The sequence below is a fragment of the Agelaius tricolor genome, unplaced genomic scaffold, assembly GCF_023055355.1.
Source record: "Agelaius tricolor isolate 1412-34295 unplaced genomic scaffold, bAgeTri1.0.p SCAF_3, whole genome shotgun sequence".
Lineage (NCBI taxonomy): Eukaryota > Metazoa > Chordata > Aves > Passeriformes > Icteridae > Agelaius > Agelaius tricolor.
The window spans coordinates 34,998,006-35,022,294 of NW_027269263.1; the positions used below are offsets into that span (position 1 = coordinate 34,998,006).

Consider the following 24,289-nt stretch of genomic DNA (forward strand, 5'->3'; position numbering starts at 1 on the left):
TGCTGTCAGCTAGAAAACCTGTCAACATAAGACCATCTGTTTTCAGGTCAAACAATGCAGGCAGATCCTCTTCAACAGATACAAGTGCTTTGGCAGAACATATTCCTGCCTATCCCTAAACTCTAACTATTAAAATTTCTCTGACTGTGTCAAGAGAGCCAGACATGAAGGCAACACCAAAAAATCCCCCTAGAAGGCTAGAACTCCTGACATTTCTTTCCTACAGCCAAGAAAACAGAAATCAGCAGTGAAGCAGAGCTGGGCCTCAGCCATTCCTGCAGGTAAGAACAATCTAGCTACCGCACAGCATCTGTGAGGTCGCAGGATGCATCCCTTCCCTTTTCTGTTCTTAATACACAGGCCATTGCCACGCCTTCAGCTAAATCCTGGAAGCAAAGCCATTATCCTACTAACACCTAGGGATTGTGCTCTCTCTGATAGACAAAGGTGACTGCAGACCTGTATTGTATTATGAAGTTACTTCATTCCCGATGATGTGGGAGAGATCCACCATCATGCCCCACAAATTCACAGCCTGAAGCACATGCTCAGACAGGTTAAGCATCCATCTCATCTGCTATTGAGAAGTTTCTTCACCTTGCTACCATCTTTTGGCCCTGTCCTACAATACACAGAGCCTGAAAAGACCACAAAGTCACTAACACAAATGCCAATGACAAGTAGGGCAAGTAGATTTAAAGGCCAGAAACTCCAGTCATTAAAGTGTTGTCTTGTTGCCAGGGGAGGGCAACAAGAATACGCCAGCTAAATACCACTTACAAATAGAAGTAGTCTCTAATTCAAATAGCTGTGAGGGTCTCTAATTCAAATAGCTACAAGCATCTCTGTGTGAACACCTACATGACTCATACCTCAAAGGTAAAGGAATCTTCACATCTGTTAAAAACCCGCAAAAAAAATTTTTTGTTTGTTTAGTATAGTTAAAGGAGTATTACATTCAATTAGATGTTTGGGCAAATAAGTTAACAGGGTAACTAAGTATTTGTCCAACTGTTTTATGCAGGATCTAAGCTCCAGCTTTAGCCAAAGCTTGCAGCCTTTGGCACAACGTGTGCAGAAACAGAGCCAAGACAGTTCCAACAGCAACAACCCTGCCCCTGGACACTGGGAGCTCAGCACACATCAACAGCACTCATCTGAGCACATCTGCAATATTCCTGCTTTTTTGTTTGAAATTGGTCAGTATACACCATTGCAGCTAAACCAATTCATACAATGAAACTGAATTTCACTCTATTTCATCTAATAGATTCTCCAAGTTTTCTCCCACTTAATTCCTCAAACATCATTTATTTATGTGGAGCTATAAGCGCACGTCTGGGCTAGTCTAATCCAGTCAGGTACTGATGCAGATCCATTTTGTTTAATTTATTCAAATTAACGCAGCCCAGACATGGGTGTATCTTTTTTCTCCAATTGCTCCATTTAACTCAATACCACAGTACATTACCCCATGCATGTTTCAAGAATTTTATCCACTGATGGTTAAGTGGATATTAAGATAACTCCAAATGCCCTTATTTTAAGATTGTGAGTAGAGTAACTTTACAATAATGCAGTTACAATATCAGAGCAAAATAAAATTGCAATTCATGATAAACAGCTACATATCTCCTAAGTAGGACTCAGGAATACAAAAGGTAAGGAGATATGCCTTCACCCTCAATATACACATACTCTGTAGAGAATCAAGAGCACATGACTTCACTAAATACCCCTCGTGAACTTTATTAAACCATGAAACAGTGGTTTATGCTCTTGTCAGCCCTGCTGGCAAACAAATGCCAAACCATTGAGGAAAGTTAATTCAAAATATCATTAGCCTTTTTGCTCGTTTGGCTTGAGAGCACTTTGCAGATCACTGGTTTCATTCTTACAGCCCCTTCGTGGTGCATCCGTGGACACTGTGCTCTGCTCATGCACTCCCATCTGCCCAGACCAACCAGTGCACAAGGGCAACAACCCTGGCCCTGAAGAGACAGCAGACAGCACAAGGTGCTCCAGGAGAACAGAGTAGCAAGATACCTTTGCTGGCTAGCAAAAGTTTCTGCAGCAAATTGTAGATCAGCAAGTGACATGCAGGGGGAAAAAATAAGTGTATTTGAATAAATAAAAAAGGCCTCATGATAAAGTATTCAAAATACGTTACTGGAAAATATCAACTTAAAACAAATTAGCAGTGCCCTTTCAATCACTCTTCTACTTTATTTTTACACAACATACTCTTAAGTGGAAATGCCATATACACAATGAGCCTCACTGAAGTCAAATCAGAAACTCATGAGTTAAATCAAGCTATGTTTAGTTAGGGATTGGAGTCAATCCCTTCCCCAAAGCAAGTGCTTTTACACACAGGGAATTTTACTGATACCAACAAGGCACAGACCATTTTAAATTAGGGTCTGAAAATAAAGCTGTATCCATATCCCTTTTTGTAAGGAGGGAAAGAGGATTGTAGAAGAGACTTTCACCCTTCCCTTTGTTTTTCCCTCCTCTTGCTTTAAACAGACAGCAAGGGAGAAAAATTCAAGGAGAAAGATACAAAAAAAGCACACCAGTATATATATCTGCCCCATAATAACACATCCTTAATATGGGAATTTCAAAAAAAGTTGGCTTTCACATTAAATATCACAGCACAGTCTCTTATAACTGAATGTTTAACTGTCTTTGGCCAAGTACACTAACAGTTTAGACTCAACTGCTTCTATTTAGACATGGTTAACAGATAAAACAATTTATTCTTTGCAGAGCACGTGTACTTCTCAATCAAAATTACAAAAATCTAGCTGCATTTAACACCAAAAGTAAGCCTATAATCATTCCTTCTAGGGTCCATCCAGATTTTACACTCATTTAATAAGATGGAGCAAGGTAGTACTGACAATTAAGCAAACTGCACATGTCTTGCAGCTGATTAGTGCCCAGGTTATTTTGCTTTTGATTAGAAAACACCTTTCTATTCCTGACTGGTAAATCCAAAGTACCTAGAAAAAACATGAAGTTTATTCATTTTGTCTCTCATAAACCTGCTCAATTCTCAGGTCAGTGAATGATTCAGCCTTTTGCTATTTAAATTGGAATAGCTAAATGGCAAACGCTTTGGGTCTAATTATTGATTGTTTCAGTATTGTCTATGCTACCCCACTCTCAATTTCTTGATGGACCAGAATAGTAATTGCACTCACTAGTTCATAAGGCACTAGTATCATTCAGATGGCAGCTAAAGAAAAAAAAATACTTTTTAATGTAAGCACAGATACATCTGAAAGCACAATGAGCTTGTAATTAAAATTGTGTCATTACACAGGCACTCATAAATGCAGCTATACTGAGCACTCCTTTATTTTACAATATATTAAGAATCATTCTTTTAAAGTAAGATACACTAGAACATTTAAGACTAAGTCAAATTTCATTATTACAAATGTTACTATGTATGCTAAATCCTTCTTCTGCAGTATTAAGCATCTAGAAACGAGCACCCAGAGATTATCTTGACTATATGCAATTAAGATTAAAAGATATGTATCATCCAAAAGTATCCAAAAATGCTCCAAAGTCAAGACTAGAGATCATGATAATTACATAGATTTAAATATTAAAATATATAGTATTTTTAGGAAATTTTCCCAATAGTTTCATCGCCACCTACCTCATGTTCCAATACTTCTTGCTACCTATTTGACAGCTTCTATCCCTTAAAAAAAGCTCTGTAACAATACAATAACAAAACAAGTATTCAAAGCCATTCCATGGCAAATCAATTAAAAAATAATGCTGGTATAATCTCTGTTCATATATGTATCTGAAGTCTGAGTATGTTTTAAGTTACAATACCAATATGCAAAACATTTTTGAAAGTTCAGCACACTCTTCAAACAAAAAATAACAACAGAACAAATTGAAAGACTTCAAAAAAGCATAACATAACAGTTAATGTTTAATAAAGAATATGATCAAATAATAGGTCTCTTCTTGAGTTTGCTTTTAGTTGACTTGAATACATACATCTATATTAAATTTTTGCTCACTTTGACAAGAACATAAAGAGAAACTGAGGCCAGAGAAAAAACCCCAAAGGTCTCAGACAGTACCATTTAAACACTGAGAGCAACAGATTGCTAATACTGTAAGCCCCATTGTCCCTAAGACTGGGAATGAGAATTAACATGGTAAGAGCTATTTTTTCTTCCTTTGCATATTATTGAAGAATCTCTAAAGCTAAAATTCTGCACTGAATTTTTTTTTTTAGTACTGGACAGATCTTAACCAGTTGAGTGTAGTAACACAAACAAAAGTTACAGGGAATTGTTAGCATATTTTGCAGCTACACAGAAGAGCAAATCCCAGGTTTATACTCTTTACTGAAAGGCACGAGTTCCCTCCTTCATTCCCTCACTATGGATAGAATGCAAAGAATGCAGCTTCTGTCTCCATTTAAAGTTTGAGAAGTGAGACAAACAGAACTTACTATAAAAACTGCTATTCTTAGCAAAATAAATTCTGTAAGTTTACTATAAGGCATACTCAGCCTATAGCAGCCAAGAGCACGACTTAGGACTTGCTACTACAGAAGTCTGGCTCCTGGAAACAGACACACTTGAAGACAAAAAGTAATTTGATTGTTAGGAAAGTATCAGAAAACTACCTTTGGATAAGACAGGCATAGAGCTAAAATCTGAACAAAACCAAACTAAAAAAAAAACCCAAAATAAAACACCGAGAGGCATGTAAGATGGCAAATTTGAAAATTTTCCTCCACAAAGCTTAATTTTGCCGTAACTCATTTTGCAAATTCATCCCAACTGAACTATTCTATTTTGGGTTAGTAGCTTACTAAGTGATATTTGTAAAAAGCTGAACTTATTCTGAAAATGGTGTGCAAAAGAAGTATACATGCTACAAACAGAAAAAGCCATCCTATATAGAAAGAATTTCGGATTTCACCTCAACTCAGCCAATTTCCAATGGATACTCCATGAAATATCATACCATGAGCAGACCAAAAACATCTTAGTTCAATGACACGTTTAAATTAATTGCCAAGCCAAGATCTTGCTCCATCTATGAAATACTCCCATCTGTGACCTCCAAAACCTCATTCTGTGAGAACCCCCAAGAACAGTAATAGCTTCCAAGATCATGCTTAAGCTGGAGAAAAACACAGCAAACTACCTGAAATATCTCTTTAGAAACTTGTTCATCTTTTCCGGATGTAGCAGCTCTCTTTAATTCAGCTGCAGTTGCTGGAAATCAGAGATAATTGTTAGTGCCTAGGGCAGTGCTTGCAAGCCTGTCTAGCAAGAACAGTTTAAAAATTACTTTCCTCATTTATCAGAGGAGGCCCTTGCCAACCAACTTCTGCATTGGTTCTCACAGCAACTTTCTATCCAGTTTACTGACTGGCCAGATCTCTTGGGTTTGTTTAGTTGCTCATTTCCCTTTCATACAGGTACCTGTGCTGGCAGACCATTGTTTGCCAGGAAGCATTTATGAACACAGAGAAAAAAGGAAGCACAAAGCTTTTTGTGCTGGTAATGATCATAAATAGCTTGCTCAGACATGGCTGTATTAGAGCCATTGCTCTGCAGCTGATATTTCACTCAGAAGGCTGACACCACAGAATATGTTTATATTGTTCTTCCATGATCTCTGTCTAGGGGAAACCAACATCTTGCATAAATGGTTTCTGTGTCTTGCTTCCAAAAGAGAAAATGTGACACTGTTCTGAACAGTCCACATTGTCCAAAAACTCAATTTCCACAATTTTTCTAAAATCCCTCCATCTAATGCTTTTTGCTTCTGTGATGGGTTGACCTTGGCTGGATACCAGGTGCCCACCAAGCTGCTCTATCGCTCTCCCCTCCCACATGCACAGGGGAAAGAAAGTAAGACGGAAAACAACTCTAGAGTTAAGTCTGCTTACTAAACCAAAACCAGAAGTTTGCACATGCAGAAGTAAAGAGGAAACAAAAAAGGTTAACTTTCCACTTCCCCTCAGCAAGCCACTTCCCAGGAAGGAGGGCTTCAGCACCTGTAGCAACTGCTGTGAAAGCCAAACTTTGTAAAATAACAAATACCACCCCCCCCTTCCTCCTCTTTGTCTTAGCTTTTACATGAGAGCTGACTTCATACAGTATAGAACGTCCTTTGGTTATTTTGGGTCAGCTGGCCTAGTTGTGTCCCCTCCCAGGATTTTGCCCACCCCCAGCCTACTGATGTGGGGGAATTGTTGGAGATACAGCTCTGATGCTGTGCCAGAGCTGCTCAGCTGTAGCCAAAACAGTGGTGTGTTATCAATCCCTTTCTAGCCACTGATGCAAAGCACAGCACTGTGAGGGCTGCTGTGGGAAAATGAATTCATTTCAGCCAAATCCACTACAACTGCCTGCAGAAAACACCTTTTGCAGGCCTATGAATGATCAACACCAGCATTCTCAAGATATGACAGATACGTAAAAATAATTCTAAGAGACACAGCTTATTCCTCTCTGCCCTTGGTGAGCTGCAAGACCAACTGCAAGGAATCAGAGCAACCACATAAATGAAGAACAGCTTAATAATAATAACAACTTCTACTTTATAAACCCTTAAACAGCTTTCAAGGAGCACCCTCCTTACACTCTTTAATGGTATCTGTTTATCAACTACTTGTACCTTCCAGGACACTGAAAGCCAAAAGATTCCGAATCTGTTCTTCTGCTCCTCATTCAGCTGCAGCACTGGAATCCCTGGATCTGGACATTTACTTTTCACAAGAATCCTATGGCAAGCTCCTTGGAGTTAACTGAGGAAAGCTAGACTTAATGCCTAAGTAATGTCTGTGTTAACCCTTAACAGAGACCTTATTTACTTAGTGGGTTAACAGAGACATCAGAGACAAGACCTTATTTAGAACGTCCATCAGGTCATTTTAAACATCCAAATAATCCAAAGTGTTCACTTAACAAAGGCCTACTTTGAAACAAATAGAAGACAGTACTCTCTGTCTCCTATCTGGACACAAGCTAAAGATATTTTTAAATGGATATCATGCTTTTAATTTTGGTGCATTTCCCATAAGAAGGTTCTATAAGGAAGACATTCACTGAGAATTGCTTACTTAATTCTGCAAAAAAGAAAAATGGACCATATCCACAATCTCAAGTTATATTATCTCTCAAAACTAATCTATATGTAAAAATCTAAACTGTCCAATTTTGGAATATATACCTGATGGTATATCAGTTTAGAGTTTGCAACTCATATTTGCAAATTAAGAGTAAACATATAAATTCTTCATTAAAGAATTAGCAAAAATAGAAAAAAAAAATCCAGAAATCTCAAGACTTCTCTGTAAGAGGATGAAGACACATATAAACACACACAAAAGGAATCTTCACAACTAAATTTATTAACTACAATATCGAGAAACTATTGGTTTTAATGCTGGACATGAAATCCAGCAAGGCTGACACGAAATAAAACAGAAAATTTGCCTTTTAAAAGAACTGATCCTTTGAGAATTTTCAAAACCACATGAAACATAAGTTAAAAGTTTTAAATGAAGTATGAAAGAGTGTCATGATCTTTTCTAATTGGTTTAGTTAGGTAAAAGCCCAAATGAAAGAAATTGTGTCAATGTTTTACTCTTTTGAAGCACACCATAATTAACATGTGTCAGTTACATGACGTACATGGGAGCAATGTATGTCTGCTACCCTCATGGATGCTCCCTTAACCATTTATGCATCTGTCTCTTTACAGAAAAAAGTATTTTTCCATTGCATTTCTTAATTATCCAGAACTCTTAAAAAAAAAAAAATTAAAGTAATTTTTTATAAGCAAGTCCACCAGTTTATGTAAGCCCATCAGTATCAAGCGTATTTTTACAGCTAGAAAGCCTAATAGACATTTTAAAGAACAAAAACACCAGAAAGATAAATTAACACTGGTAAAACTCAGTGATTCTTGAGTACATTACATACTTGAAAAAAAATACAATAAAAAAGCATTGAAAAAGCTGGAGAAAAATGTAGCCTGATTTTGAACTTTGTTAGGACAGACTGGTGGCAAGTACTACAGCTCACATTTTAAGGGGGTTTTTACAAGCAAAGTCTGTACCTTGAGTTAACTTCATACTGTCAGCATGGTGGCCCAGTAGGGACCTTTTCATAACAGATCTCAAGAGAAGTGCACAATTAGAGAGGACACTGAGTCGTTGAGCAAAAATTACATATTGCAAACTTTTTATTATGAATGTTCTACTCCTAATCCCATTTATGCTGTTCTGATTCATTAGAAAGAAAAAAAAATCCACATGAAACCGTAACTTAAACACATTTTTTAGTCAGAACTGGTAATCATTTATACATGCATCTGAAAGGAGAAGCACACACTGAGACAGCAAAAGCAACACTGTACATCCTTATAAAATTATACATCAAAAAAATTATCACATCTCTCAACCAAAAGAATCTAAATAAATTTTCTGAAGTACAAACTCTTACTTTGTCAGACAAAGAAGTTTGAAGAGGAAAGATTCCAGGGGCACTGTGCCTAAAAAGCAGGCAGTAAGCAGTCTGTGAAGAGCCGGTAAACAAACCATAATTCAATACAGGCCCTTCACCAAGAAGGACAAGGACCACAACACAGGGAGGACAGAGTGGCAGAGAAGAAAATGTGAGTCCAGAACTGATCCCTAACAGGACAATATGCTAACCATACTCCCATTTGAAATCTTCATAATCACTACTCACACAGGCACATAGAGGCAGTCTTCAAAAAATGCATAATCCCACAGGGATCCTACTGACTGTACACTGTTGCATGGCGTTTGGTTTTGGGTTTTTGTGGGTTTTTTAAAGATTATTCAAAGGTTTCTCAATCATTATTATACTGTAATTGCTACACCTATACCAGGTTTATTCAGGTTCTTATGCTTTAGCACACGCCTAGCAGCTCTACTCCCTATTTATACGGGAAGATTTTTACCAAAACCTTGGGTTACACGCAGAAAACAAGACCTGCATAATAAGGAAAAAATATCCCTATCTGGAAATTGAAGCATAAAAAGAGGAAGTTCAGCAACTCACACATTTAAGTCCATCCTAGTGAAAATCCCCAATTATTATTTGCAGCATATCTGCACAACATAAAGCCTGGGTATCAGTGTATTGCCACAAGCACAGTCTGAAGAGGACAATGGTACAGCATCATTTACAATGTCCCTGTGACCTGTTGTACACATTGCCCTAACACAGGTACTCTTCCAGTTATGCACATTCAATCACAGAGCAAATGCCCACTTCTGCTGTATGCATGCACTTTCAAGGATACTCAAGCTCTTGTCTACTACATCTTTACCTGGACTTGCAGAGGCCTACATGCCTACATATTAGCCAGCTGAAGTCAGAAGACTCAATAGCAATAAAACAAAGTGGAGAAAGATATGTGGGATAAATCTGGATCTTACAGCTGACACTCAAAGACTTACAGCTGAGTCTGGTATTAAGTCTCACTTGTAAAACACAAAGTGGAGAAAATGAGTCATATATTCCTTAAATAAACATCTTTACTATTTTCACAATAGTTTTAATGCAGGTGAACACACCAAATAAAACTAAAATCTTCACCTCACCTGAAAACATCCACTCCTCTTGTAACAGTTTAACTTTTAATTGCTTCACCCTATTTCTCATGACATAATCCTCCTATACCCTTACACAGAAAGTACCTTCATTTACAACAAAGTGGTAGTCATTCCTTAACCATGAAGTTACAGCTAACTGCTTTCCAATCAATTTCTAAAAATATCAAAATCTTCCTACAGACACAACTTATCTCCTAAAGTGACACCTTATTTCAGAAAAGAAAATTAAAAAAAAAATCAAGAGCAAAAAAATACTTTTTCTAAGCATTTAACTCCTGAGCCATTTTCGAAAGAAATCTTGGGCAGATAGTCCCCTTTGAAAACTCTGTATTTTAAAGTTGGGATTTCTGAACAAAATCCTGTAATTTGAAGTTTAAGTCAGCATTTCTAAACTAAGGAATTTTCATAACATTTTCTACAATTCTTCTTATGCTTCATGTTCAGAACAGCACAATAAATTGCATGCACATGAAATGCACTTTAATCTGGACCTTGTTTAAAAGTGCCTTCAAATGCACTACTTTGGAAGAAGAAAAAACTATGAAAACATACTGATTCTGTCTTACTAAATTAAGACCAACTTATATTGTTACAGAAAGCACAGGCAGTAATATTGTATGCAGTAGTCATTAAGACCCCATATTCTTTCATTTACCCCAACTACAGAATGCATAAGCCTTTTAGGACAAAACACAACCTTTAACCATCTTTCGGGCAAAACTGATCAAATTTATTCTTTTTTAGAGCAGCTAAGATAGTTCAGTGTTTTTCAACAGAAAAATACCCCCCTCCAACTGAAAACATTTTAAAAATCTATTTTGTTGGGATGGTCTAGTACTTGAATGCTGTGCAACAGTGACTAGTTTAGTATGTTCTTGTCTTAGGAAACCACTGTGTACCACCACAAAGAAGAGCTGCTCAAATCCACTTCAGCTGCAAGGCTCTGCATGGCCGTGCTCACGTGCTACACTGAGACTGGGGAGGCTCTCTGCTGATCTACAACACATTTCCCCTTCGTGCACAGGACTGCTGGGCCATGGTGTGGATGCAAGCTCAGCCATGAGATAGCTAAGGAGCTGCCATCCTCGGACTGAGAAATGCTTGGCATTGTCTTAAATACCAGTTGGGTGCTATCAGGAGAATAGCTAGAACACAAGGGAGGAGGAAACCAGAAGAGGAATTGGAGTTCAGAACAGGAACAGAAAAAGAAATTGCAGAAAGAAAAAGACAGATGTGTAAGGTGCTGATGGGTAGGCAGAGAGCCCCAAAGACTCAGACAATATAGCATGCAGAGCCTCAGATCCTGGACCCATCCCTTCTGGATTTTCCCATTATTTTGTTCAATGGACCAGTAACCACTGTCAAGATCTCCTTCTATCCTCTTCTAATTAATGACACAGAAACTATAGAGAGAAAACATGTCTAGCTGTTTAAATGCCACATATGTAAACCAATTTTATGTCTGTCCATAAAGGTTTGTATTTCTTTTTTTTTTTAACAATGCTGAGGGAGCCACACACAGATTTTTACAAGTGCCTTCTGCTTGAAATATTTCACGAGTCTATGGAGAAGCATTAACTATTCACAGCTGCAAATTAAATGAAGGTATTTATGTTATGAAATCCTAAGCCAGTGTCTCAGTTTCTCTATTTGTAATGCATGGTTGTCATTTCAGTGAGGCAATATAAAAATGTAATTTTTCAAAAACATATTATAAAGCACTTCCATGAAACTATAATGAAGAAATTGGAGAGAAAACATTAATCCTGTATTTGCCTATAATTTTGGATATCATGATCTGAAAAACGGGATTAAAAAAGAAAAACTTCAGTGTGAGAACACCATGAAACCTCTCTAACCAATGAGACCAGAGTGCTCTGGGGAAAACATTATTTGATCAAAAAAACTGTGTAACAGTGACATGTATATGGAACCTGAGTTAAGATGGGAAAGAAAGCCTTCATTCCGGCATTCCTTGAATTCAGACTCCCTTGAGTTTGCAATTTTAATGGCCACTGAAGCAGGGTTTTATGTACTGAGGGAGGGGTTTGTTTGCAAGAAAACTTCAAACGCTCATTTAAACAGTGACCTATATCCCTCTCAGTTTATGAACTGAAAATTACACAAGTCTGACATTGCAAGACAAAATCTAAGCATCAGGAAGAACAATGAGGTGATCCAAAACATCACTTTTCAATCTTAAATTGCAGGAGAAGAAATGAAACGCAGCAAAAAGAACTGATGAAAGAGTAAGAAAAGCACAAAAAAAACCCCAAACAAAAACAAACCAACAAACCATAAGAGTACCTAAGGCAAAAAAAGAGAGGCATTCTGGGAGTACAGGAGATAAAAAAGGCTACCTGGATTGTCTTGCACTTACCTAAACCCCTGTCTTCAGACAAAACTTTAGTTCTCAGCATAACATGTCTATATTAACACTGGAAAGCCTTCATGACTTGATGGAACAAAGCTGCTCCTCTCCAGGTTTATGTGCTAACCCAACTCAAAGCTTCTCACACTAAACGAAAAAAATTTTAAACTTGTAATAGTTAAGATTTTAAAGAATATTTTATATTAAAGAATCAATAAGTGAAGAATATGACCATATCAGCAGTGTTGCATAGATTTCTATCACTTCAAACCTCAAATTTAGATTAGATTCTCGTAACAGATGTGTAATTACAAGGTATCACTAGGAGTCCCATTCTTACTCAAGGGACACATTTTCATTAGTAATCTTGCCATTTATAATTCTGATTTTTTGCCCATTTTACTTTACCAGTTTGGCAGTTTCCACAGAAGTCAGACTGCTGTCAGGAGCAGGACCTGGCAACATTTCCCAGGAATGACAAGGCCTTGCTGTGGGACCCATTCTATTAGCAACTATCTTGTTTTAAGATAGCACCCTTACCACCCATATCCTTACCACCACTGGAATCTCACCTCTGACAGGAAAATAGAGAAGAGAAAGAAAGAAAAGAAAGCATCATGCTGTGGGCAGAACCATGCCAGTTGCATTCATACAGAAGAAACACACCATGAAAGGGAACTTTCTATTGCAAACCAAGGCAAAATTTGACATGTCTTCTGGGTTTGACGCTACAAAGCATGAGGGCAACGGATTAAGCAAGACTATTTTCACTTTTTTTCTTGTTTCAGTATTAGTTTAACACTGACAACTGAATTATTTTGAATGGTCTTCATGCATAACAATTTCAGAAGCTTACCTTCTAAGCAAAATCTGTCATTCTCTGTGGTCTTATGCACTTTTTTCTTTTCCAGTAAAAACAGTCACAGATACTTTAGAGTGTTACTACAATTATTAGTGACTGAGTTTTCACAGAAAACATGTTCACTGCCAAAATATTCATATCTCAGAAGGATCAAAACATACCCACACAATTTTATAGCATGCCATGGCAAGAGCAACATTACAGGGATGTGAGCTCATTCTGACCGTGTATTAATCAATAAAATAGACCATCCATTCATTCTATAAGCTGCAAGTCAAAAAGGTAGATATTGAATAAATCTCACATAAAACTTCAAAGTTTTGCTTAATTAGACAGGAAAGGGAGGTTATGCCATCTTCCACAAAACTCTGAAGCTTTTAATAAATAGTAAGTTATATGATGAGTGAGGGATAAACACACTAATTTCACAAATAGAATTTATATTAACAGGACAATTAAGTAAAACTTTACTGTTTAAAGTGAGTACTGACTTTCCACACCAAAATAAATGGCACATTCTTTTCATTAAACTCCTCTCACTCAACAACCCCCCATGAACCTGGTGAAACCAGTATTTTCCTGACACAGCCCTACTCAAATCAGGCCAAGAAGGCTCAGTGCAGGACCTACTTCATGTTAGCAGTCTTCTCTTACCAGTGAACAAACAGATGACAGACAGCTGTGGTGAGCAAACTCTGGGATACACACTTAAAAAAAAAAAGGTCTGGGCACAAAAATGCTGAAATACAAACCAACACATTATTCTCGCATTTGGCTCCCTGGACACCTACTCAAGAAAAAGAGGAAATAATACCAGACAGAACAGAACATATTTGCTGTAACAATACTGCATTTCTTCTCTACAAGCACAGTATTAATGACAGGCTAGGTCTGGGCTGACAGACCAGGGACAGAAGAACACGGCATGGTCTGCACACCAGAGGCTCCTCCTCTCTGCAATGCTTCCCTCTCTTGTCCACCTTCTACCTGCCTATCAGAGGTGCATGCCTGCTCCACGGGGGCCCAGGCACAGTCTCAGCCTTTCCATAGGAAGAACAAAACCCACACATGTAGAAATGGCACACATCTAACTACCTGTATATGTGCTGTTTGGCCTTTGTTAGGATAGACAAAGGCAACCCATACTTTGCCAAGGGTAACCGTAACACTGAAGCTTGGGCTTCTGGTGTTGTAAATACCAAGCTTTACATTTTCAGTCATTCCAGATTTTACCTCCATGGTTGATAAAAGGAAGTCTGAGGGCTGACAGTGCTTCCCAGCATCAAGTTATGGCCTAGATATTGCTAGAAAATGAAATAATTTTAATTGTTCAGATAAAACAATTATTAAAAGCATCTACAAACATCTCACTTATTGTTAAAGATGCAACCTAATCAAGAGGTTACCTGTTTGTTTAGTTTTACAAATATCTATTTCTTCAGATCCCTTCGAATTCATTCTTCACTGAAGTACCAGACCTCTCAGGGAAAGAGAAAGATTTTGTACAGTGAAGCATCTGGGATGTCAGTAAACAGCACTACAGAAAATTAACTTTTAGAGGGACACTAAGAGAATAAAGAATGGTTGCCTCTGTTTTGGCCTCAGACTTTGAGATGAACTTTCAATCCTCTACTCTGAAATTTCAGCTGTGCCTCTAACATAAAAGCATAGCACCTGCTTCAAGCAGGGGTGAAAAATGAGAACCAAGTTACTCAGATAAAGCTGTAACTCTTGATAAATTTGATTTCTGTCCCTTATTTACATATGACAAGTTTGTTCTGTACAGGTGTCATCCTATCAGGAAGACATGATGCATTTTATCATCTAAGTTAATATGTTATTTGCAGCCTGAATTCAAAAAGCATGAGAAAAGCCACATTAAAGAGATCAAAACATTGCTAAGACTACAGCAAGAGTTGTACAAAACCTAACAGAATAGTGTAATTTGATCATAAATGTCACCCTTCTTTTCAAGATTTTGAGTTTGCCCTCAAAGCTGCATTAATATGATTAACATCTCATTTTCATGTCTGCAGCATCCATAGACTTTCAGAACTCTTACAGTTGCAGTGCAGAGCCAAATAAAGTGAGAGCACTGAGAAGGTGCACATACCCATAAGCAGGAATCCAGAGAGTTTCTTTAGGGAAACAAATGTCTACTGAACTATGTAGTACCTTTCCAACTGTTGTTTTGCTCAATTATGCAGAGGAGAAACATACTTCACCATGCAAACAAGGTACCTGATATTCCTAAAACTAGTAGTCATTCTTAAAACAAAGCTACTCTTTGCCCATAGACACTGACAAAGTATTTCAGATGTAAATACCCACAATCAAAAATCATGTAGGATGTGTTCCACTTCATACCAGTGGGGACGAAGCCTCTAGGTGCTAACAATACAAGATGTGTTACATAAGACTATGCACTTATTTTTAGAAGCACATCACAAAATTAAGTACTGCACTGGAATCTGTTGCAGAGCCATGGACAGTTGCATCAATAGGCACAAAGAACAATTGCTCAGCTGGAGCTGAATATTAGGTTCGATTCAGACTGAAGCTCTCTCCTGATAGTCCCAAAAATACTGAACCATCTGAGACTATAAAGTTTAACTTACATTCAGTAGATAAACAAAAAACAAACCAAAACACAAAAGTCCTACTAATCATAAAGACCTTTGCTATGAGTAGGAGAATTAATAAAATTTAGTTTCTTAAAGATTTGTTCTGCTTCTTAATACTTGAACCACGATAACCCTCAACTTCCTTCTTTTCCACATCTCTTTGTGACTTTCCCCCCACTTCAGGGAAAAGAGTTGTGGTGCGGGCACTCAAAGTCTGCCTGTGTTTACAGGATGCTTAACCAGCTGCCATCCTAGCAAATACATACCTGTAGGTCATGTCTGACTATTTCTTTTACAAGAAGTTGCACAAATCTGAAATTCCTTCCTTCACCTAGACACAATTTTATGAGGTCTGTAGGACCATATTTCCAATCTTAATTTCTCCTTCTGAGTTCTGTTTCCACATCGAAGCATATTTATATAAATTCAGTTAAATGCTTAACTTTTGAGTTAACCCAAAGTTGGATAATCTATATATATCTGACTTATTTTATATTTTTATGTTTCTTACAAACATAAATTAATCCATGAAGCACATTCTACTATCAACAGTTTATTCATTTACTATCACCAACAGTTTACTCATTTGCAGCCTCTGTTACTCCTCTCCAGGCCCTCTCCTAAGTACATTAACACAAGGGCCTGTGAAGTACCTTTAGTCTACTAAGTTTTAAAATACACTGCTCAAAATGGTTTTGCTTTAATAACTGGACTCAGCAGATGCAGGTATTCATTAGTATAGAAAAGGCCAGCAGCTGGACACTGGAGTACATTGTTAAGGGGAAGTTAAAGATGCCTACTCTTAGTGAGTCACTCCTGGTTACCAACCTACACTTGGCCATCCCAGTTTTCAAGACTTGCTGAACTCTTGCTATAACATCTAATTCAGACTAGTGTAAAATTGAATCTACCCTGTGGACTGTAAAAGAACTGCCAGTTGCTTAAAAAAAATCATTTAAACTAGTTATATGTCTTTCAGAGACAATAAAAGATTAGGACCACAGCTAATACTGAGAGTTTGCAATTCCTAATTAAAATACTAATCCAAATGAAAATACTACTTGCCATCAACCATATACTGCCGGTATTCACAACGTACACTGACCTAAGCTTAGCTCAAAAGAGCACCAAACTTCTGAAAACTAAATTTATCCTTGCAAGAAATTTTGAAAGTCCCTGTTCCATCATAGATGCCTCACAACATTTTTGTTCTTGCCTAATTAAACTTCCAGGAAATTGGGGGAAACAAAACATGCATTTATTGTCCAAAACATACCATCCTGAAATTTCCAAAAACAAAATACAAAATGCACACAAGAGAAAACCCAAAAAACCCCAAACAAGCAAAAAAAAAAAAAAAAAAAAAAAAAAAAATTAACTCCATACCACAGTAGCAAAGGAACCTGAATTCCGGAATTTACTTCGACTTCCACCGTGAAATAAAGAGTCATACTGACTTACTCTCATGTGTAATGCTGATCTTGATCAATTTCATCTTACTGGAAATGTGCATCCACATCCAGAAAATAAGTCAACAAATTAAGATTTCAACATAAGGTACCTTTCTACTTTATGATAGTGCTTATTGACATGTTAGGAAAAGTATCAAGACCAGTACCAGCACTGCAATAAATAATCAAACATCTCATTAAAAAGATTTTTTGAGTCAAGCAGTTTTACAGATGGACACAGTATTACAAGGTACTTCAACATTCAGAATTGCTCATCATCTTGTCAGTCTTTCAAAAGTTGACATTGCTTACAGCTGATTTCTATTTGAAAACCTTTCAGATTCTCACTTCTCCACATAACAATACATGGTACAAATATTCAAGAGATGACATTCTTCTATACGTTTTTTAGCTTACTTGGTCATTACATAAAATACGTGCTTCACAGCTATTTTCCTGTTTTATAACTTTTTCAAAAAATAAATATTTATATGCAACAAGTACTTTCTCACAAACCTCATCACTATTGAATGGTAAAAGACTTCAAGTATATACCCAAACAAGTCCCCTGCACAGCAGAGCAACAGAAGGAAGACTGGCAGACATTTTTTCCACCATTATAATTCTCTGGCAACATTTCCTTTGCAAGAATAGTTTTCATGATTCAAATAAAAAATGCTTACAAGGAATAGTCATTCTACCCCAAACAATGCAAGGTTTTCATAAGCTGGAAGGGGAAAAATACTATTCCAGTGAAGCTCAAAGCAAAAACTCAGTCATATAGACAGTAAGACAAGTACAGAGTTCACTGACACAAGCATTAGTTGCTCATTTTACACCACGACAGGCATTTTCCGACAACCCTTTTACAGAAAAGATAATATATGATATCACATTATCATTGTCTGTGTTACAAAGACAGCTTTAGAAAAACTTGCTTGCCAAGACATTGCCTACAAATGTAAATGTTAACATTTTAAAATTAAAAATAGTTGGCCACAATAAGTCCAACTCTTGCCTCTTTTTGGTGCATAAAAACTCCCTGCTATTGTTTCTAAATGCACACATATTTAGATTGCAATGAAAATGGCAATGCCATTCTGAAACACGTAAGGACAAACCAGACAACTGCCACCTACTGAACTTGGTACAGGGCCATTTTGGGGGGGTTAACATTGTTTTTGCTAACCATATGTACTAACTGCTACTGGCATGTGGCTCCACAGAAGTCCTGAACCAGGCAAGTGAAACATAGGAAACCCTTATCCTCTTACTGCAGACTAGAACTTGGCTATGAATTGGTTAAATGACTTACCCAGAGTAACCCACCACTTCAGAAGGTAACTCACACAGAAAGCATGGTCCAACTCAGCCCACTGGATTACTGTCTGCTCAGCAACAGCAGTGCAAAGCAAGAGTTTCCATTTTATGTACCACAAATACAGCAGCCTTTTATACCAGTTTTCAGTTTAATAAACTACACCTTTTGATGAATAACTTGACCACAGCAAACTATTTTCAAACATAATTGATCAATCTCAAGCACATAAAAAATCTGAAAGCAGGATTTTAAAAATGCTTCTGAAGTTCAATAAACTAAAAAAAAAAAAAAAAAAAAGGAAAAAAATCCCAAGTGACATGGGGTGAAAACTAATACTTAAAAAATATCACCCTATAAATTATCCCAAATCAAAAGACAAACAGGAAGAAACAATGGTTTACTTATTACTGAATTTTTGATTAACAACTCTTACATTTCCATTTAACAAGAGAGAGATAGTGTATGAAAAAAAGTCTTCATTATAATAAAATTTTAACCTACCAGCATAATTTGAAAGGAATCCTCCTAGGAAACGTAGAGTTGTGAAATTATACATATTAGCACTGCAAAAAGCAATCAGATGGCAGAGTAACCAAGACAGGGGGAAAAAAATAATGCACACTTTTCTGTAATGCTACTGATAACCAGTGCTACAGCAAGACAAATTAAGGGTTCTCAGTAACCCCTTTGGACAAGAACCACTTACACCTTGACTTGGAGCCTATTACACAAGCAGAGCAGAAGATGAGCTAGTGCACACCACCACAACAAAAATATTCTATTTTATTAGAATATTAAAAATGAAAGATAAAATATATATTATAAGCAATATGAAGATTTTATGGTTGGGTTTTTGGGTTTTTTGTTAGGTTTTTTCTTCATTTTTGCACACAAACACAAAAATATTTTCAATCCTACATAAGAATCTCTTGTTGATTAGCACAGACCATGCTTGGTATATACACAGCTGCTCCAAAACCAAAATAATTCCACAAGGACAATTTAAAATAGCCTACTGTGCAGTATTTTCATTTGACACAATTCTTCCTATGCTATTATAATGCTCAATAAAAGCATAGTTAGTTGTCAAAATACACCATCCATCCTGAAAACTCATGCACAAAGTTAACCATCAGCATGTAAGCAGGTGCTTTTAAGTCAAGGAGACCACACACAAATTTCAGGTGTTCATATGCTCAGGTGTTCTTTTCCAGGAACTTGGGTCAGGAGACCAACAGGACACACACAAACATAGCACCTATGTGCTAAAGCATATCTAGAAAGAAAAAAAAAAAGGGGGGGGGGGGGGGGGGGGAAAGGCCAATTCTACTCAGGAAAGACAACTGAAACAAGTTATATTGAATTGTTCAGTGCAGTGCAACTGAGACATAAATTTAAAGTAAATATATTAGCGGATTTCTGCTGTATAGCAGAATGCTCACATACTTTTTTTTACTTATTTGTGTCTCAAAAGCTCAGATAAAGCAAATTTAACCTAACTTCAACTTCTATGCTTTTGTCAATCCTTGAAATTCACATACACACTGTATTAAGAGTAATTTTAAATGAGAAAAACTGGATCATTTAGATCATTTACAGAGCAATCATTTAAATCTGTTGTAAAAATACTGATTTGACTTCCTAAGGTACTGTACTTCTATAGAAACTGGTATAGGGCTTTCTATTTAAGCTAACATTTTTAAACATGTACAAGAAATGTGGCAAATACTCTGCCATGAATTTAGGAATTTTTCTTTTTTTTTTTCTTTTTAATAACACATTTTTAAGGTGCCTTTTATTCAAGCAAATTATAGCTTTAAGACAAGACATCATTTTAAAAGTTAGATACAGGGGTCTACTTTCTTTTGAACAAAATTCTGTACTTGGTGCACTTTCTATACTACCTCATAGGAAAACAAGCCATTCAATATTTGCTTTAGCTTCCAGATAAAGTCAGAAAGCCAGGTGACAGAAACCTCTGTTTTAATTCAATTATGGTGCATTTTTAAGTTCTGTTCACTTCCTGAGTTCATAAAAAGATGAAGGTGGAAGATATGTTTGAATAAACAAAGTTATGACACAAGGCCCCTTTAAAACCATAATGAGGTTACAACTTAGCAATTACAACACTACAGACCTTGCATTAACGTGAATATTAGGGTAATTTTTAAGAAAGCTACAACAAATACTTAAAAAGCAATAATGTTCCTGATTTCAAAGCTAATCTCTATCCAGACAGAAATGCACTTACAAATATAAAAATAAACCAGAAATACTTTCTGAGATCTGTCGGTCCACTGCGAGCACACACAATTTTCATATGAAGTGACTGAGGGAAAGACCAGAATTTTCAGGTGGAAACATACACTTATGGGAAAATTTTTTAGCATCAAACTTCAGGACACACTAACTGTCCTATTTTTTCCACTAAATGACAATTATCTAAAAGTAGATTCTGTTAAAGAGAATTCAAATCTTTTTTTTAATATAAATTTCTGGGGTTTCTTTATTTTCAGTTTTAGCCAAGGGCTTTTCTTTCATTTCTTGATAGAACTGACACACAAGTAGGTTGCAATAACAATGACTACTTTGACAGCAATATTAAGTTTCTAGAAGAGATGTGTAGACAAGGTTTATCTACTACTATGCTCTTAGCTTTATCAACAGCTTCCTGAAAATGAAACGGAAATACACTTGCAAGTCAAGTCAGTCAGCTCTTGATAAGTGAGTATTCAAATCCCTTTCTAAAATCAGAAGCAGTCAACACCTTGAAGTTTAGCATACCAGCTAAATACTCAACATAAAGAACAGTGGAAGTGGGGGAAAAAAAGAAGAGGGGAAAAAAGGTATGGGACAGATACATCATGTTCAAGTTCACAAAACTTGATCCTGTGAGCCATGTTCTATTAATGTGTCATTTTAAGAGAGCTTAAAGTACATCAACACATACACAACAATTCTTCCAGATCCAAAAGAAGACACCTTTGCAATATAAATTTCTACAATTACTTTGCTCTTGCAGGTCTTCACAAGTTTTAACAGTTTGAAACAAATCCAAGTTTCCCAAAACATAAGGTTTTCCAATAACAGATATGACAGCAGGTTTGATCACCTATTTTTCCCCAGCAGAAGAGTTAAGACTAGCAGCCAGTCACCAGCACCAGATGCTGCCGGTGTTTGGGCACACAGGAGTGTCTCTTTCACACACTCAAGTCACACAAACACATATATATTTATAAAAGATACACCGAAAGTTCTTCTCCTCCCCTGGGGATAAAACAGTGCAAAGTTGGAAACAACTTTTTCCCTGACAAAAGAGACAGCAGAAATTAAACATGCTTGTGTGAGGTTTGAATAAGCAGCAGAAGCAAATACCACCTTACACAAGCCTATTTTAGTTTTCCCACACTACAGAGCCTCCAAAACAAAGTTACTTGTAACTTCACCAACAAAAACCCACCCTAAAACCGAGAATACCCATTAGTTGGTACCTTGTTTTCACCAGGAGCATACATACGATAACCAAACTGCTAACTCTGACACTTGCATCTTTCCCCACCGCCCTACTGTCCCACTCTTATCCCTAACCTGTCACCCAGTGCCACCTCCTCTCCCAGCACGGGTCAGATTCACGCCAGAGCTTGTCATCGCCGCCCAGGCGGGCAGGGGAAGGCTGATTCCTTCCTCCGGCGACCGCGCTCTATCCCTTTCAAGTTTGTTTTACAAACACGTCCGAGGGAAAGCCAGAACCTGTTTACACACCGCCTTAACCACCGCCAGGAGGAGAGTGAAACAGGCGCAGGCAGAAAAAAAAAAAAAAAAAAAAGAAGAAAAGAAAAAAGAAAATAATTTTTCAGCCGAAACCCAGCCAGCAGCACCCCCGTCACCCCCTTTCTCCGCCCGGGGCCCGCGGTGCAGGCCGCACGGCCGCTCGGCGGAGCGCGGGGCCGCCGCAGCCCCGGCCGTGGGCGGCAGGTTCCGCTGCCCCGGCGCCGGGCCCGGGGAAGGCGGCGGGCGGGGGCCGGGCGGCCGTGCAGCCCCGCGGGGCCGGGCTCGGAGGGACGGAGGAGGCCTGGGAGCAGCCGGCGGGGCGACGGCGGGAAGAAGCCGTTCGGGCGGGCCGGGCGGGCCGAGCGGGCCGCAGGGCGAGCTGCCAACGGCGGCCGCAGGGATGCGGGGCCCAAACACCGCCGGGCCGCGGCCTCGCCCGGCTCCGGAGCGGCGCCCGGGGGCCGCCGCCGCCCGCGGCCGCGGAGGAGGGAAGGGGGCGGCAGGCCGGGCCGGGCCTGCGGCTGCGCCCCCGGCTCGGGCGCCGCGCGTCCCCCCCGCTCCCCCTCGGAGACAAAAGCAAACGGAAACCCGGTGGGGCGGCCCCAGGTCCACCGAGCCCCGCCAAGGGCCGCGCCGCCGCCCGGGCCTCGCACATCGGGCCGCGGCCGGGACGGCGGCGAGGCCCGGGTCGGCAGCGGGGCCGGGGAGGGGCGGCCGGGGCCGGACTCACCGCATGAATTTTCTTGTCCCGCGAATCCAAGATGGCTGAGTATCCAGCACGGAGGATGCTGGGGGAGCAACCTTTACCCTCTGACCCGGCCGCCGCCGTGACCCCGCCGCCGCTCGTCCCGGCCGCCAGCGCCGAGGGGCGGGGGCAGCGCCGCCGCACCGCCCGCAACGGCCCGGCCCTGCGGAGGGGCTGAGGGGAACGGGGAGGAAGGGGAGGAGGAAGGAGCAGCGAGGCTCCCTCGGCTGCGCTCCCTCCGCCTCCCGCGGGATTCGCGGCCCAGTGCTGGGGGCAGGGCCCGCAGGCCGCGGGGCTGCCGGATGCTGCCGCTCTCCGCCGGCCCCGCTGAGACGCTGCTGGCCGGGGGCGCGCCCGGCTCAGATCTCGTTCTCTGAGGGGAGAGGGCGGCGCGCAGGCCTGGAGCGCCGGGCCAGAGCGGGCCGTGGGGCTGAGCAGGGTCAGGGCGCAGCGGGGTTCCCCGATCCTCCCCACGGCTGCCTGTGCAGACCTACCCCGGGTGGACGCGCTCCCGTGGGAAGCGCCCCAGCTTCCAGAGGGGGCGTCCCGGCCCCCGTGGCCCTGCTCTGTCAATTCCCTTTGGATCGCAGAGGGCAGAAGGAGCGGCCTGGCCTCTCTGTCATCCTGGGGAGGTTTTAGGTCAGGAACGACCCGAGGATGGGGTAAATTGTGTCAAAGTTCCTGTTTCCTCTGCGTGTGATAGCAGTGGAGAGACAGGTCCAGGTATCCACTTGGTGTGTTAATAAAGTGGAAAAGCATTTACAAGATGACCCAAGTGGATTTTTAATTTATCGACCCTCAAAACATGTGTTATAGCAGTGGCTTGAATACAGCAAGAGCTGATGCACAAAACACTCATGCAAATAATCCCCTTGAATTCAATGAAACTGTCAATGGTATAAAAGCTAAGCCTGTGCATAAGTGTTTACAGGATGATGGCCAACATCATTGTGAACTGGCTGCTCTGCTCCATCAAAAAAAACCCAATGGCACTGACACCTTAGTTTGGTTGTAAAATCATCGTAAAGTTCAAAACTTCAAGCAAAGAGATGAGCAGAAATAGCATGTTTCTTTCAATAGTTTCACACATGTGCTTTCTTCTCGGGCTTGATTTTGAACCTCCAAATTGAATTTAGACTTACTGAAGAATTCAGCAGGTTACATAACACTAATATTTTATAGATAAAGGTACTACAGTAACATGTCTGTCAACATAAATATGTTTTGAAGATAAAAGAGCAGTCTTCCTTTTAAGCCAAGAGACCAGTTTCTTAATGCCACCAGCTTTAGCTGTGTGATGAGCATGGCTGCTGTGTCATTGAAATGAATGTGTATATACACCATCCAGGAAAGCATTGCATTTTATTATTCCAATCATAAATCTTTCCTTTGTGACGAATTCATGCATTTGCTAGAATCAAACGATTAGACAGTACCAAAAGTGACATGCTGTTTATAGTATGAACTTCTGGACCACTTTTGTTGTTCA

General features: G+C 39.3%; 1 protein-coding gene across 4 annotated transcripts in view; it reads right to left on the bottom strand.

Annotated features, from left to right (window-relative positions):
* CNOT2 (CCR4-NOT transcription complex subunit 2) overlaps positions 1–23,018 on the bottom strand; it is an 85,900-nt gene extending 62,882 nt beyond the window's left edge. The window contains exon 1 of one of the 4 annotated variants that reach the window (XM_071423435.1): positions 22,786–23,018. The gene's annotated coding sequence lies outside the window, so the exon portion shown is untranslated. Of the gene's footprint in view, positions 1–12,035; positions 12,060–21,872; positions 22,081–22,171; positions 22,307–22,785 lie in introns of those variants that run through there. The other 3 variants (XM_071423432.1, XM_071423433.1, XM_071423434.1) reach the window with 3 other exon arrangements.
* Positions 23,019–24,289: the final 1,271 nt, after the last annotated feature.